The 10,772-nt window shown below is 34.9% G+C and overlaps 1 long non-coding RNA gene across 3 annotated transcripts; it reads right to left on the bottom strand.

Annotated features, from left to right (window-relative positions):
- Nucleotides 1-2,567: 2,567 nt before the first annotated feature.
- On the bottom strand, nucleotides 2,568-9,242 carry LOC147524251 (uncharacterized). 3 transcript variants are annotated; one of them, XR_015218935.1, is made up of 7 exons: nucleotides 8,947-9,242; nucleotides 8,763-8,838; nucleotides 8,017-8,049; nucleotides 3,836-3,913; nucleotides 3,021-3,089; nucleotides 2,811-2,899; nucleotides 2,568-2,690 (listed from the first exon to the last, which is right to left on the bottom strand). It is a non-coding gene; the product is annotated as an uncharacterized LOC147524251 (long non-coding RNA). The 3 variants fall into 3 exon arrangements; XR_015218933.1 differs by lacking the exon at nucleotides 2,811-2,899; XR_015218938.1 differs by lacking the exons at nucleotides 2,811-2,899; nucleotides 8,763-8,838.
- Between the last annotated feature and the right edge of the window lie 1,530 nt (nucleotides 9,243-10,772).

Here is a 10,772-nt window from a genome sequence, read left to right on the forward strand (position 1 = left end):
AACAGAAGGAAAATTTAATTAATCTTTTTAGGTTTTGAATAAGTTCGACTGAAATTTTTAAAAATGTGGGTCGTTTTAAGTCAGATCCCCTAGACTTGGAAGTTTTAGAAAACTTAAGTCAATCCCAACTAGATGGCTGGATTACTCTTTTAAAACAAGCATAATACACTGGAGGATAACACGCGTAAACTTTATAAACAGAATTGTTATGAGGTTAAAGACAGGGGCAAGTTGGTGTTTGACAGTTCAAGCACCAGCCTTCTCTCATATCTCGTCTCTTACATGCGTATGAACTCTTTACCTAAACCAGGAATGATTTTTGGTATATGTGTCAATATCTTAAGCTGCAGTTCTCTAGGAAGTGCTTACACATGATCATTGAAACTGATCCATCTAGTCTTGCTAGGTGGAAGGTTTTTGTTTGCTACAGAAGACATTTTTGAAAAGAAATGGATTGAGAAGGGGAAAAGATTTAAACGAAGGGAAAAATATTTTTAAGAAAGAAAATTTTTGAAAATTTTGTACAAATTTGTGTCTTTTAACGTCAGATTCTCGAGACAAAATAGAGAGGTGGAAGTAAAAGATAGAATTATACAGAGAATAGTATGACTTTGGGTTACTCTATTTGTTTAATTCTCGTTTGGAGATGCCTCGTCTTTTATTTTTAATTTTTAATTTTTATTTATTTATTTTTAGTTGGTTTTCTTAATCAAAACATATCTCTAACCATATAGAGGTTTTGTCAAGAAGATAAAAGTATATGTTACTCCAGTATCATTTTGGTTACTCTGGGGCATATAACTTTCATTTTTATATCCTCTGGTTTTGAAAAGTATAGAAAGATGTTTTAAGAAACTCGTACTCAAAAGTTGTGATTCTAGATGCTACTACTTGAAAACAAACCATAACAGATAATCTTAGGCAACTTTCGTGTCGGTTCTGTGGCGAACCCAATCTTGACAGACAGAACTTCAGCTACACGAGTTGGGGGATTTACTGTGCAAGACGTGGAATGTCATGGCTTGGGCGTGACCTTTAGTAAGCAAAGCTGATCTCAAACTGCCCTTAGATTGCGTTATTCTAGGGGTTGGTCTGTGTAAAATCCATTGCCCGTTTTGAAAAATCACTTAACTAATGATGTATTGAGAATCTTACCATTAACAACACAAAGAAAACAAACATTTTTGTAAAAGAAATGTAAAATAAAGAAAAAAAAATTATATACTCATTCTACAAGATATACTGTGGACTAAGGCTACAACCACACCCACCAAGTGGAGAGGTCCGGTTATCTTATTGATGTATTCCTTTAAAGCAAAAGATGAAATGGAATGGGAAGTGAATACATCAGAAAAGATGATTCAATCCTCGTAGATAGGATCTTTAAGAAAAAGCTTTTAGCGCTCTAGCTTCGTTCATGTCACTTGTTGCTTCAAAGGCTATGTTTGCTAGTTTAGGATTAAGAATAGCTTAACCTGGGAACACACCTTTTTGGGTTTTATCTTGGGCTAACAAGTTCAGGGATTGTTGCATGGATGTTAGGATTTAGGTTTGCTGTTGCATGATAGATAGCAATATTTCGGTGGGCTTATCTGTTTGGACAATAGTTGATGGTGTAATGGGAACTATGTCTCTTTGGTTATTGACAGATAAGTTTTGATAGTTATGGTTAAACTGGGACGGAACCAATGCTCTGTTCTGATTGTTATAGGCACCTTGCTCTTGTCATTGTCTGAATGTATTTGTTGGTTTGTTGAAACCTGGAGGTGGTTGGTTTTGTGGAATGTTGGTCCATGCGAAGTTTGGATGTTGTTTCCATGGTGCATTATGTACATTGAAAGCACATACTTCTTTTGGCTGAAGTGATGATAGGTTTGTGATCAAGGGACAGGTGGCATCTATATGATTTAAGCTTAGACAGAAATTGCATGGTGAGGTATTTATGTTCATGACAGGATGAGTGGGTTGGTCTGTTTGTTTGGTTGTGAGGGCATCTATCTTTCTTGTGATGGAGGGTTTCGATTAAAGTTTTGATTTCTAGATCTGATTTTACCTTAAAAATACCACTAGCCTTAGATGTACTAGGTTGGGTTGTTATGGAATTGTTTATGCTACCCCAATACACCATAAGAACCTATTACTAACGGCAAAAAACCGTTGCAAATAATTTTCGCAACACTTAAAAAGCGTTGCAAATAGGGAGTGGGTAAAGTGTTGGAAATGTTTGCAACGGTTAAAAAGTGTTGCAGACTGACAATTACTAATGGTTAAAAAGTGTTGCAAACCAAATTTTCCAACGGTTATTAACCGTTGCAGAGTGACAATTACTAACGGTTAAAAAGCATTGCGTAGTTTGATTTATAACGATTATTGATGATGCTTTAATGTTTATATTTTGCTTTGCAACGGTTTATAACCATTACTATTATGTTGATATGGTAAAAAAAAATTATTTTAATTTTTTTCCTACCCTAAACCTGCACCTCCTGTTTTCATATAGAAGCAAATAAAATTACCAATGTTTTTTTCATACCATTTGACAAGTAAAATAAACACAAGCAAACGCCTGAAAAAAATATTATATTCATTGAACCATATATATAACTTCAAAAGAGTTTTAAGGGTTACAAATTTCTATACGATTTTCCAAGCAATCCCGAACGGGCGGCAACAAAGTAGTTCCAGTTTCCCTGCAAAGTTAAAATATGATCATAAATTAGTCAGAGACATCATACGTCAAAATTATTCAACTGTTTAATTTATGAATAGTTAAGACTATATTGAGATTAAAGAAGAAAAAGAAATAGTACTTGTCATAAACTATACCCACCAGAGGTATAGTTTAAGAAGAAACCTGTGAGACCATAAAATGATTACCCGAGGCTAGAAGATGAGACTCCTGACGAGTGTAGGTGAAGTGCAACTTTAGCAATGAAGTATATAAGATGCAACCAGAAGATGTTCCAAAATGATGAAGCAGAACCAAGCAATCTGGCAAGTATAACAAAGATACAACTTACAGTTTTGAAGGCATCTAGTCCAGCTCCTGTATCAGACGATGTTAGCAATTTACCCAGCTCTAGAAATGCCTGCAATATGAGCAAACATATTTTGCTTAGTAAACAAGACATTCTCTTCAGTGCCATATTCAAAAGTATGATAGGTAAAATAACTGCACAAAAGCCATAAAGATGTGAACGATCTGACAAGAAACTAAATATCATCCTCCTCATTGGTCATTAGATTTTCAACATACAAATCTTAGTTACCTATGAAACAAAGAGTTGAAATATCAAACTAGCTAACATGCAAAAATCACGTGGCAACCCAACTTGCTAGAGCAGAAACAAGAATTTGAATTACCATATCCCAATAACTATTATCCACCATGGCCTAAAAACTAAACAAACCACCATGGAGACATATCTTCCTTCAAAACTAAGGAACGAGCTATTCCAAGCCTTACAGCTCCAGGACAACTAGGATACACATTCAATGCCCTCTATGCATTTTAGCATTTGCATCTAACCAATAATAAGTTTCACAAAAAAAAAAAATAGTTTGAAATAACAAGACATGCAAGAGTAATGAAAATGAACATCATACTACACAAGTACACAACATCTTAAATTTATCATCGGCATCCAACAAGACACTCTTTGCTTGAGGAAACTCTAGAAACCAATGGCGTGCTCATTCAATTCACTAGATGTTCTCTTGGTATGAATATATATTACTGTTGATATAACGACTAATCTGCTAAAAAAAAACACTCTTAAAGCCTTTACTGTAGGGGGCTTAATAAATAAAAGGACAACAAAAGACTATAAAATACCTATCTCTGCATTCATCCTCAAAATCTATATTTCCAATTGTACCAACAAGATTACCATTTTATGTAGCATTGACTAATCTGCAAAATGTAAGAGTCCAATCAGAAAGTTCTGATCTACTTTCCACCAAAAAAATTAGCACGCCGTACGACCAAATTCTCGATCCAAAAAACCAATACAATTCAGTCAAATAGATGATGTTGATGCAAATAACGGATAGCCTGAAATGCAGCAAGAAAACTACACATAAAGCAATCCACTGGACAACTTAATTTCAGTCAGAATGATTACTAAATCTAAGTCTACTAAAGGACCGTATTCCAACCCCCAAAATGAATGAGAATGTAGTCCATTCCGGTACCAAGAACAATCCCTACTTTGTCGCTTAATCTTTATACAAATTCAACGGTAAAGAAAACCCCATTTAGTAATGAAACTAGCAAACAACACGCACTATGCACGTGAACAACAAATATTTAGAATACGTGGGGCCCACAGTTGGAGAGAGAAAAAAACACAACTTCTCTCTCTTTTTATATTTCTTAATTATTTTATTCTAGTAGGGTCCACATAAGAGATAAAAGCTGCAAAATCTATATTTCCAATTGTACCAACAAGATTACCATTTTATGTAGCATTGACTAATCTGCAAAATCTAAGAGTCCAATCAGAAAGTTCTGATCTACTTTCCACCAAAAAAATTAGCATGCCGTACGAACAAATTCTCGATCCAAAAAACCAATACAATTCAGTCAAATAGATGATGTTGATGCAAATAACGGATAACTTGAAATGCTAGCAAGAAAACTACACTTAAAGCAATCCACTGGACAACTTAATTTCAGTCAGAATGATTACTAAATCTAAGTCTACTAAAGGACCGTATTCCAACCCCCAAGATGAATGAGAATGCAGTCCATTACGGTATTCAAACAAATCCCTACTTTGTCGCTTAATCTTTATACAAATTCAACGGTAAAAAGAAAACCCATTTAGTAATGAAACTAGCAAACAACACGCACTATGCACGTGAACAAAAAATATTTAGAATACGTGGGGCCCACAGTTGGAGAGAGAAAAAACACAGCTTCTCTCTCTTTTTATATTTATTAATTATTTTATTCTAGTAGGGTCCACATAAGAGATAAAATCTGCAAAATCTATATTTCCAATTGTACCAACAAGATTACCATTTTATGTAGCATTGACTAATCTGCAAAATGTAAGAGTCCAATCAGAAAGTTCTGATCTACTTTCCACCAAAAAAATTAGCACACCGTACGACCAAATTCTCGATCCAAAAAACCAATACAATTCAGTCAAATAGATGATGTTGATGCAAATAACGGATAGCCTGAAATGCAGCAAGAAAACTACACATAAAGCAATCCACTGGACAACTTAATTTCAGTCAGAATGATTACTAAATCTAAGTCTACTAAAGGACCGTATTCCAACCCCCAAGATGAATGAGAATGCAGTCCATTACCGGTACCAAGAACAGTCCCTACTTTGTCGCTTAATCTTTATACAAATTCAACGGTAAAGAAAACCCCATTTAGTAATGAAACTAGCAAACAACACGCACTATGCACGTGAACAAAAAATATTTAGAATACGTGGGGCCCACAGTTGGAGAGAGAAAAAAACACAGCTTCTCTCTCTTTTTATATTTCTTAATTATTTTATTCTAGTAGGGTCCACATAAGGGATAAAATCTGCAAAATCTATATTTCCAATTGTACCAACAAGATTACCATTTTATGTAGCATTGACTAATCTGCAAAATGTAAGAGTCCAATCAGAAAGTTCTGATCTACTTTCCACCAAAAAAATTAGCACGCCGTACGACCAAATTCTCGATCCAAAAAACCAATACAATTTAGTCAAATAGATGATGTTGATGCAAATAACGGATAGCCTGAAAAATGCAAAGAAGAAAAATCGCACATAAAGCAATCCACTGGACAACTTAATTTCAGTCAGAATGATTACTAAATCTAAGTCTACTAAAGGACCGTATTCCGACCCCCAAGATGAATGAGAATGCAATCCATTACCGGTACCAAGAACAGTCCCTACTTTGTCGCTTAATCTTTATACAAATTCAACGGTAAAGAAAACCCATTTAGTAATGAAACTAGCAAACAACACGTACTATGCACGTGAACAAAAGATATTTAGAATACGTGGCGCCCACAGTTGGAGAGAGAAAAAAACACAATTTCTCTCTTTTTATATTTTTTAATTATTTTATTCTAGTAGGGTCCACATAAGAGATAAAAAAAAACCAAAAATGACAAAAAAAATAAAAAATAATGTGTGGACACTATTATGCTTGGCCCACCATTTTTATCTTTAAGACTTAAACATTCAAATATTTACCATTATGCCATCAGTTTTGGTTTTTTTAAGTCTTTGAAAATCAGATAATTACCATTTTGCCCCTGTGACGGACACAAATGTGACACCAAAACACTATTCCTCCTACCCTATATTTTTCTAATATAGTAAGATGTGTTGCTCACCTGCACGTTAACCCTTCTAGTATCACATACAAGACTCGTTTGGTATCACATGATACACAACGTCTGTAATATTTTGACTAGCTTGTACCTACTGACAATGAGAGCACCACATATGGCATTATGCAGATCCAACATTCTATGATCCTATTGCTACTATTTCACATTATTCGCATTTTGCATGTATAGTATTAGATTGTATTTCTCATTCTAGTTTGTATCATTTGTATCATACGCCCAATATGCAACACCCTTTATAAGCAACCATTTATATCATCTTAAAACTTATAGTAATCATTCTTAAACTCAGATTTAACCATACCCAAAATAAAACTAAGTTTCTTACCTTAGGCTCTCAGCAGAAACAGCTCAAACTTTGAGCAAATTGCAAATGGTGTCTTAGAACTACATGGTCTTAGATTTTTTCGAACTTTATAGTAGAGAAACTATTGAAAATCAGACTATAAAATGCTTATCTACAACCCCAATCTTTGGTAACATACATTTAAACATTGTTTTGATTCTTGGGCACATTGAATCCGGTGCATGTACTAAGATCATTTAATCTAATTGGGATTCATATGTTCATGGAAGAATTTCATCAAACAATTTAAGTGAAGAAAGAAAATGTAGTAGATTATTAGAGTATTAATTCGAAGAGAAATTCCAACAAATATTCAGACATGACCATTGGTCAAAAAATATATATTTCAAATACTATACCTCAAACCAATTCACCTCAAGGGTATCACACACGGATAAGAATCCCATCTAATAATAAATAAGATGTTAAAATAAATCCCCATGAATAGCTAGAAAAGTGATTTTTTTCTTACCATATCATCTCCATTTTTTAGAAGAGCTAGAACCCCAAATTCTACATTGAATGTTGCAAATCAAATAAAATCAAGTAGATAAAACGCAAAGATTTAAGCTAGAAACATTACCGAACACAAGAAAATCGCATTCCTTGTTAACTTGTGTTTACCTACCCAAACAAAGAGAGAGAGAGATTGAAACAAGGAACAGATTTTGCGTGACACTAAAAAAGAATAGAGAAAGAAGGCTTTGGAGATAATTTGTAAGAGAGGTAGACTAAAAGATTTTACTGAAAGCGGGGGAGAGAGTGGCGGGAACGTTTCAATTTCATCAAAATTTCCGTTCCCCCCTCCTAAAATAGTAGAAGAAGGCAATGGGGGCTGGGGAGAGAGCGAACAAAGGTTTTGAGGGAAAGTACTAGTAAAAAAGGATCAACTACTTTGAGCCGTCCAAAAGAATTGAAACTGCTTTGAACTGTCAAAAATGGTTTTTGGGCCGTCGGTTACTGTACTACAGTTAGTAGCCATCCTATTATAAGTATAGCCCATGTCCTAAATTTCCAGTTTTGACGTAGTGACAATGGTAATCATACAATCAAGGTGTCTCATGACTAATAATGAACACTGTACACATCCACATAATCGTATGACATGACATGCATTCTCATGGATAGAAAGTAGTGATTTAAACCATAAAAGGGTGCACAATCAAACTTTCAGACTAGAGCAATAAACACCAATCCAAATTGAAAAATAAAATATACTACATGGAATGAATTTCGAAAATTAAATTTTTTCAACTTTGGGACTTCAATCTCAATTGTTGTCCAGTACACTTACCACAATACGAATAGTAATCTAGAATGCCTAAATCTGCAAAAGAGATAAACTATCACTACACCATAGCATGAAACCATACAGCTTTATGGCTAACAACAAGAAAGAAGCGAGTAAAAACCAAAAAGAGAAAACAGGAAAAAACAAAAATATACTACAGACAGACTTCTGTAGTAAACTAATGAGGCACAATGAGCTTAACCACAAGATATCTTATTGCTTCAGAAAATATCTAAGAGATTAATCATTTCAAGTCCCAAATTACGTAAATTCAAGATGTACTTGACCTGACATACAACACAGATTATGTGACAGTACAAATGCTACAAACTTTAATTTCAGTTAAATACCTAGCAAATTTCATGGAAAAAAATTTAGAAATTAATTTTTGGAACATCATACCACCCCCTAGTTTTCCTTTCCTTCCCATACTTGAGCAATCAAACGGAACCAAAATTGAAACCATTACAATTTACCCCAAATTTTCCAATTTCAAACTAAGATAGTTAAAATCACATAACCCCTTTCATACATTCACATAACAATAATCAAAATCAACAAAATTTAAGCCTTCAACTTACCCAGTTCTTCAGTCACCAGAAGTATACAAATCCGAACTAGTACTGGTATATGAAAACCCAACACCAACAGGTGAATCGAGAAATAATACATTTGCCACTGGAAAAAAAAAACCCCCACCAAACAACACAACATTAAAAAGAGTACAAGAACAAGAAAATTGAACATACATTTGTTCCAAGCATAAGGATACAAAAACGAGTATTTCCATTTGGACCAATTTTTTCAACAACACCGCAGAACACCCTAGACCACCAAAATTGAATAGACAAACCTAATTTTAATCAAAATTGATATAGTGTCAACTAAAATTTAAACAAACAAACAAACAAAAGAAATTCATAAAAAACGCACCTTTCCGTCGAAACAAAATTGGAACTAAGTGGCAGAAACTCTAGAAATGGAAACCAAAAATTTGAGGAGAATGAAAGAGAGAGCTGAGACAGTGTGGAAAACTCGGAGGAGAGAGAAGATGAATGGGTACTTACTTATCAGTGATAGTGAGAGAGCGATCGAGTGAAGCAGCTAATAAAAGATGGTAATTCGAAAAGTGGAGAGGGAGAGAGAGGAAGATAGATGAGGCGCAGACCCTAGTTTTGTGAGAAGATGAAGTATGAGAAAGAAAGTAGGCTTTAATTTTGGTTTTAGAATATCCCATGCTTAGGAAGCGTTACAAAGTAATTCAGAAAATAACCTGGAATTAAAGTAACACTTACCCATCTCTCTAATGGTTATAAAGCGTAGGGAAGTAAGCAACGGTAAAAAAGTGTTAAAAAGCAAAAAAAAAGACAATGTTGCAAATATCCTATTATGGTGTATAGGTACTTGTTTCAGCTTGGTTTTCAAGAAAGGTTAAGGCTTTAGCTGCACCTCTATCCAAAAAATTACCATTACTCATAATGTTGAGGGTTACTTTGTGTTATGGGAGAAGGCCTTTGAAGAAACATTGGACAAGAGTGGATTTTTCTAGTTTATGGTGAGGACATGAATGAAGTAGGTCAGAGAATCTATCCCATGCTTTAGAAAATGTCTCACTTGAACTATGTCTGAAGAACTGTATCTTGCTTCTTATCTTTTATGTTTTCTTCGGTGGAAAGTACTTCTTCATGAAGGAGAACACAACATTTTCCCATATATCGAAAGAGTCAGCCTTCTATGAAAGAAGCCAAGCATGACTCTTACCAGCTAGAGTGAAAGGAAACACTCGTAGCTTAACTTGATTGTCGGTGACGTCCGAATGATGAAAAACATTACATACTTCATGTATCTGATGTAGACGGTTATGTTCTAACCCGTGGAAGATGTGTAGAAGATTAAACACGTTCGTTTAAATGCAGAAATCGTTCGTGAGCGGTGTGAGTCATATACAAGATGGAGGTCCATCTTGTAACGGTGTGTAGAAGTTTGAGAGAGGCTCTCCAGCTTGCACTACTTCGTTAGCCATCTTATGAGATGAAGGACTAGAAACAAGAGATTGTCTAGGATGACGTGCTTTCCTACGTGAGTAAGTTTTATTCTTGCTAATACTAGAAGTGCCTAAACACAGTATTATACACTTTTAGCAAGACCCCAAAACTATCCTTACATGCACAAACGGTGCAATGTATGTTCAAGAATTTGAAATTCATTTTTGCAAGTATAGAGTTTTAAAAACTTTGCTTTTGGTCTATATTTTACTATGCCCTATTCAGGGGAACAATTGGGAACGAGACTAGGATGGCTCTACTACACGTTTCGAAGAGTAGGTAGTCACTTCACCAAGTGGTGTGCTACCAAGAATCTCACTCACGATGAATCTAGGGGAGGGGAGTGAGGAAGGCAGTTGGTCCACTGGAATCTGTTAACTTATTACTCTAAATCCTCGTAGCTATATTTTTGTCCTTTTTTGGAGGAGCGTGACTACTTTGGGCTCTTGTTGATTGATTTTAGTTAATTTTTTTGGTCTAGGGCTTCAAGAATTAAGCAACGTCCAAATTACCTACATTGGGGAATGACTTCCAAATAGTTATTATGTGGCTCGGGTTCAGCCTTATGTGGGAATGTAAATTGCATTGCGGAAATTAAATTTTAAACAATCACGTAAGCATGCTTGAACATACAAGGTTTCCCTTTACTTGGGCTTTTAGGAAGTTTAGAATTTACCTCTCAAGCCGTGCTTACACACTGCTTGAGGAGAAGAC

Source organism: Coptis chinensis, chromosome 1 (assembly GCF_015680905.1).
Source record: "Coptis chinensis isolate HL-2020 chromosome 1, ASM1568090v1, whole genome shotgun sequence".
Classification (NCBI taxonomy): domain Eukaryota; kingdom Viridiplantae; phylum Streptophyta; class Magnoliopsida; order Ranunculales; family Ranunculaceae; genus Coptis; species Coptis chinensis.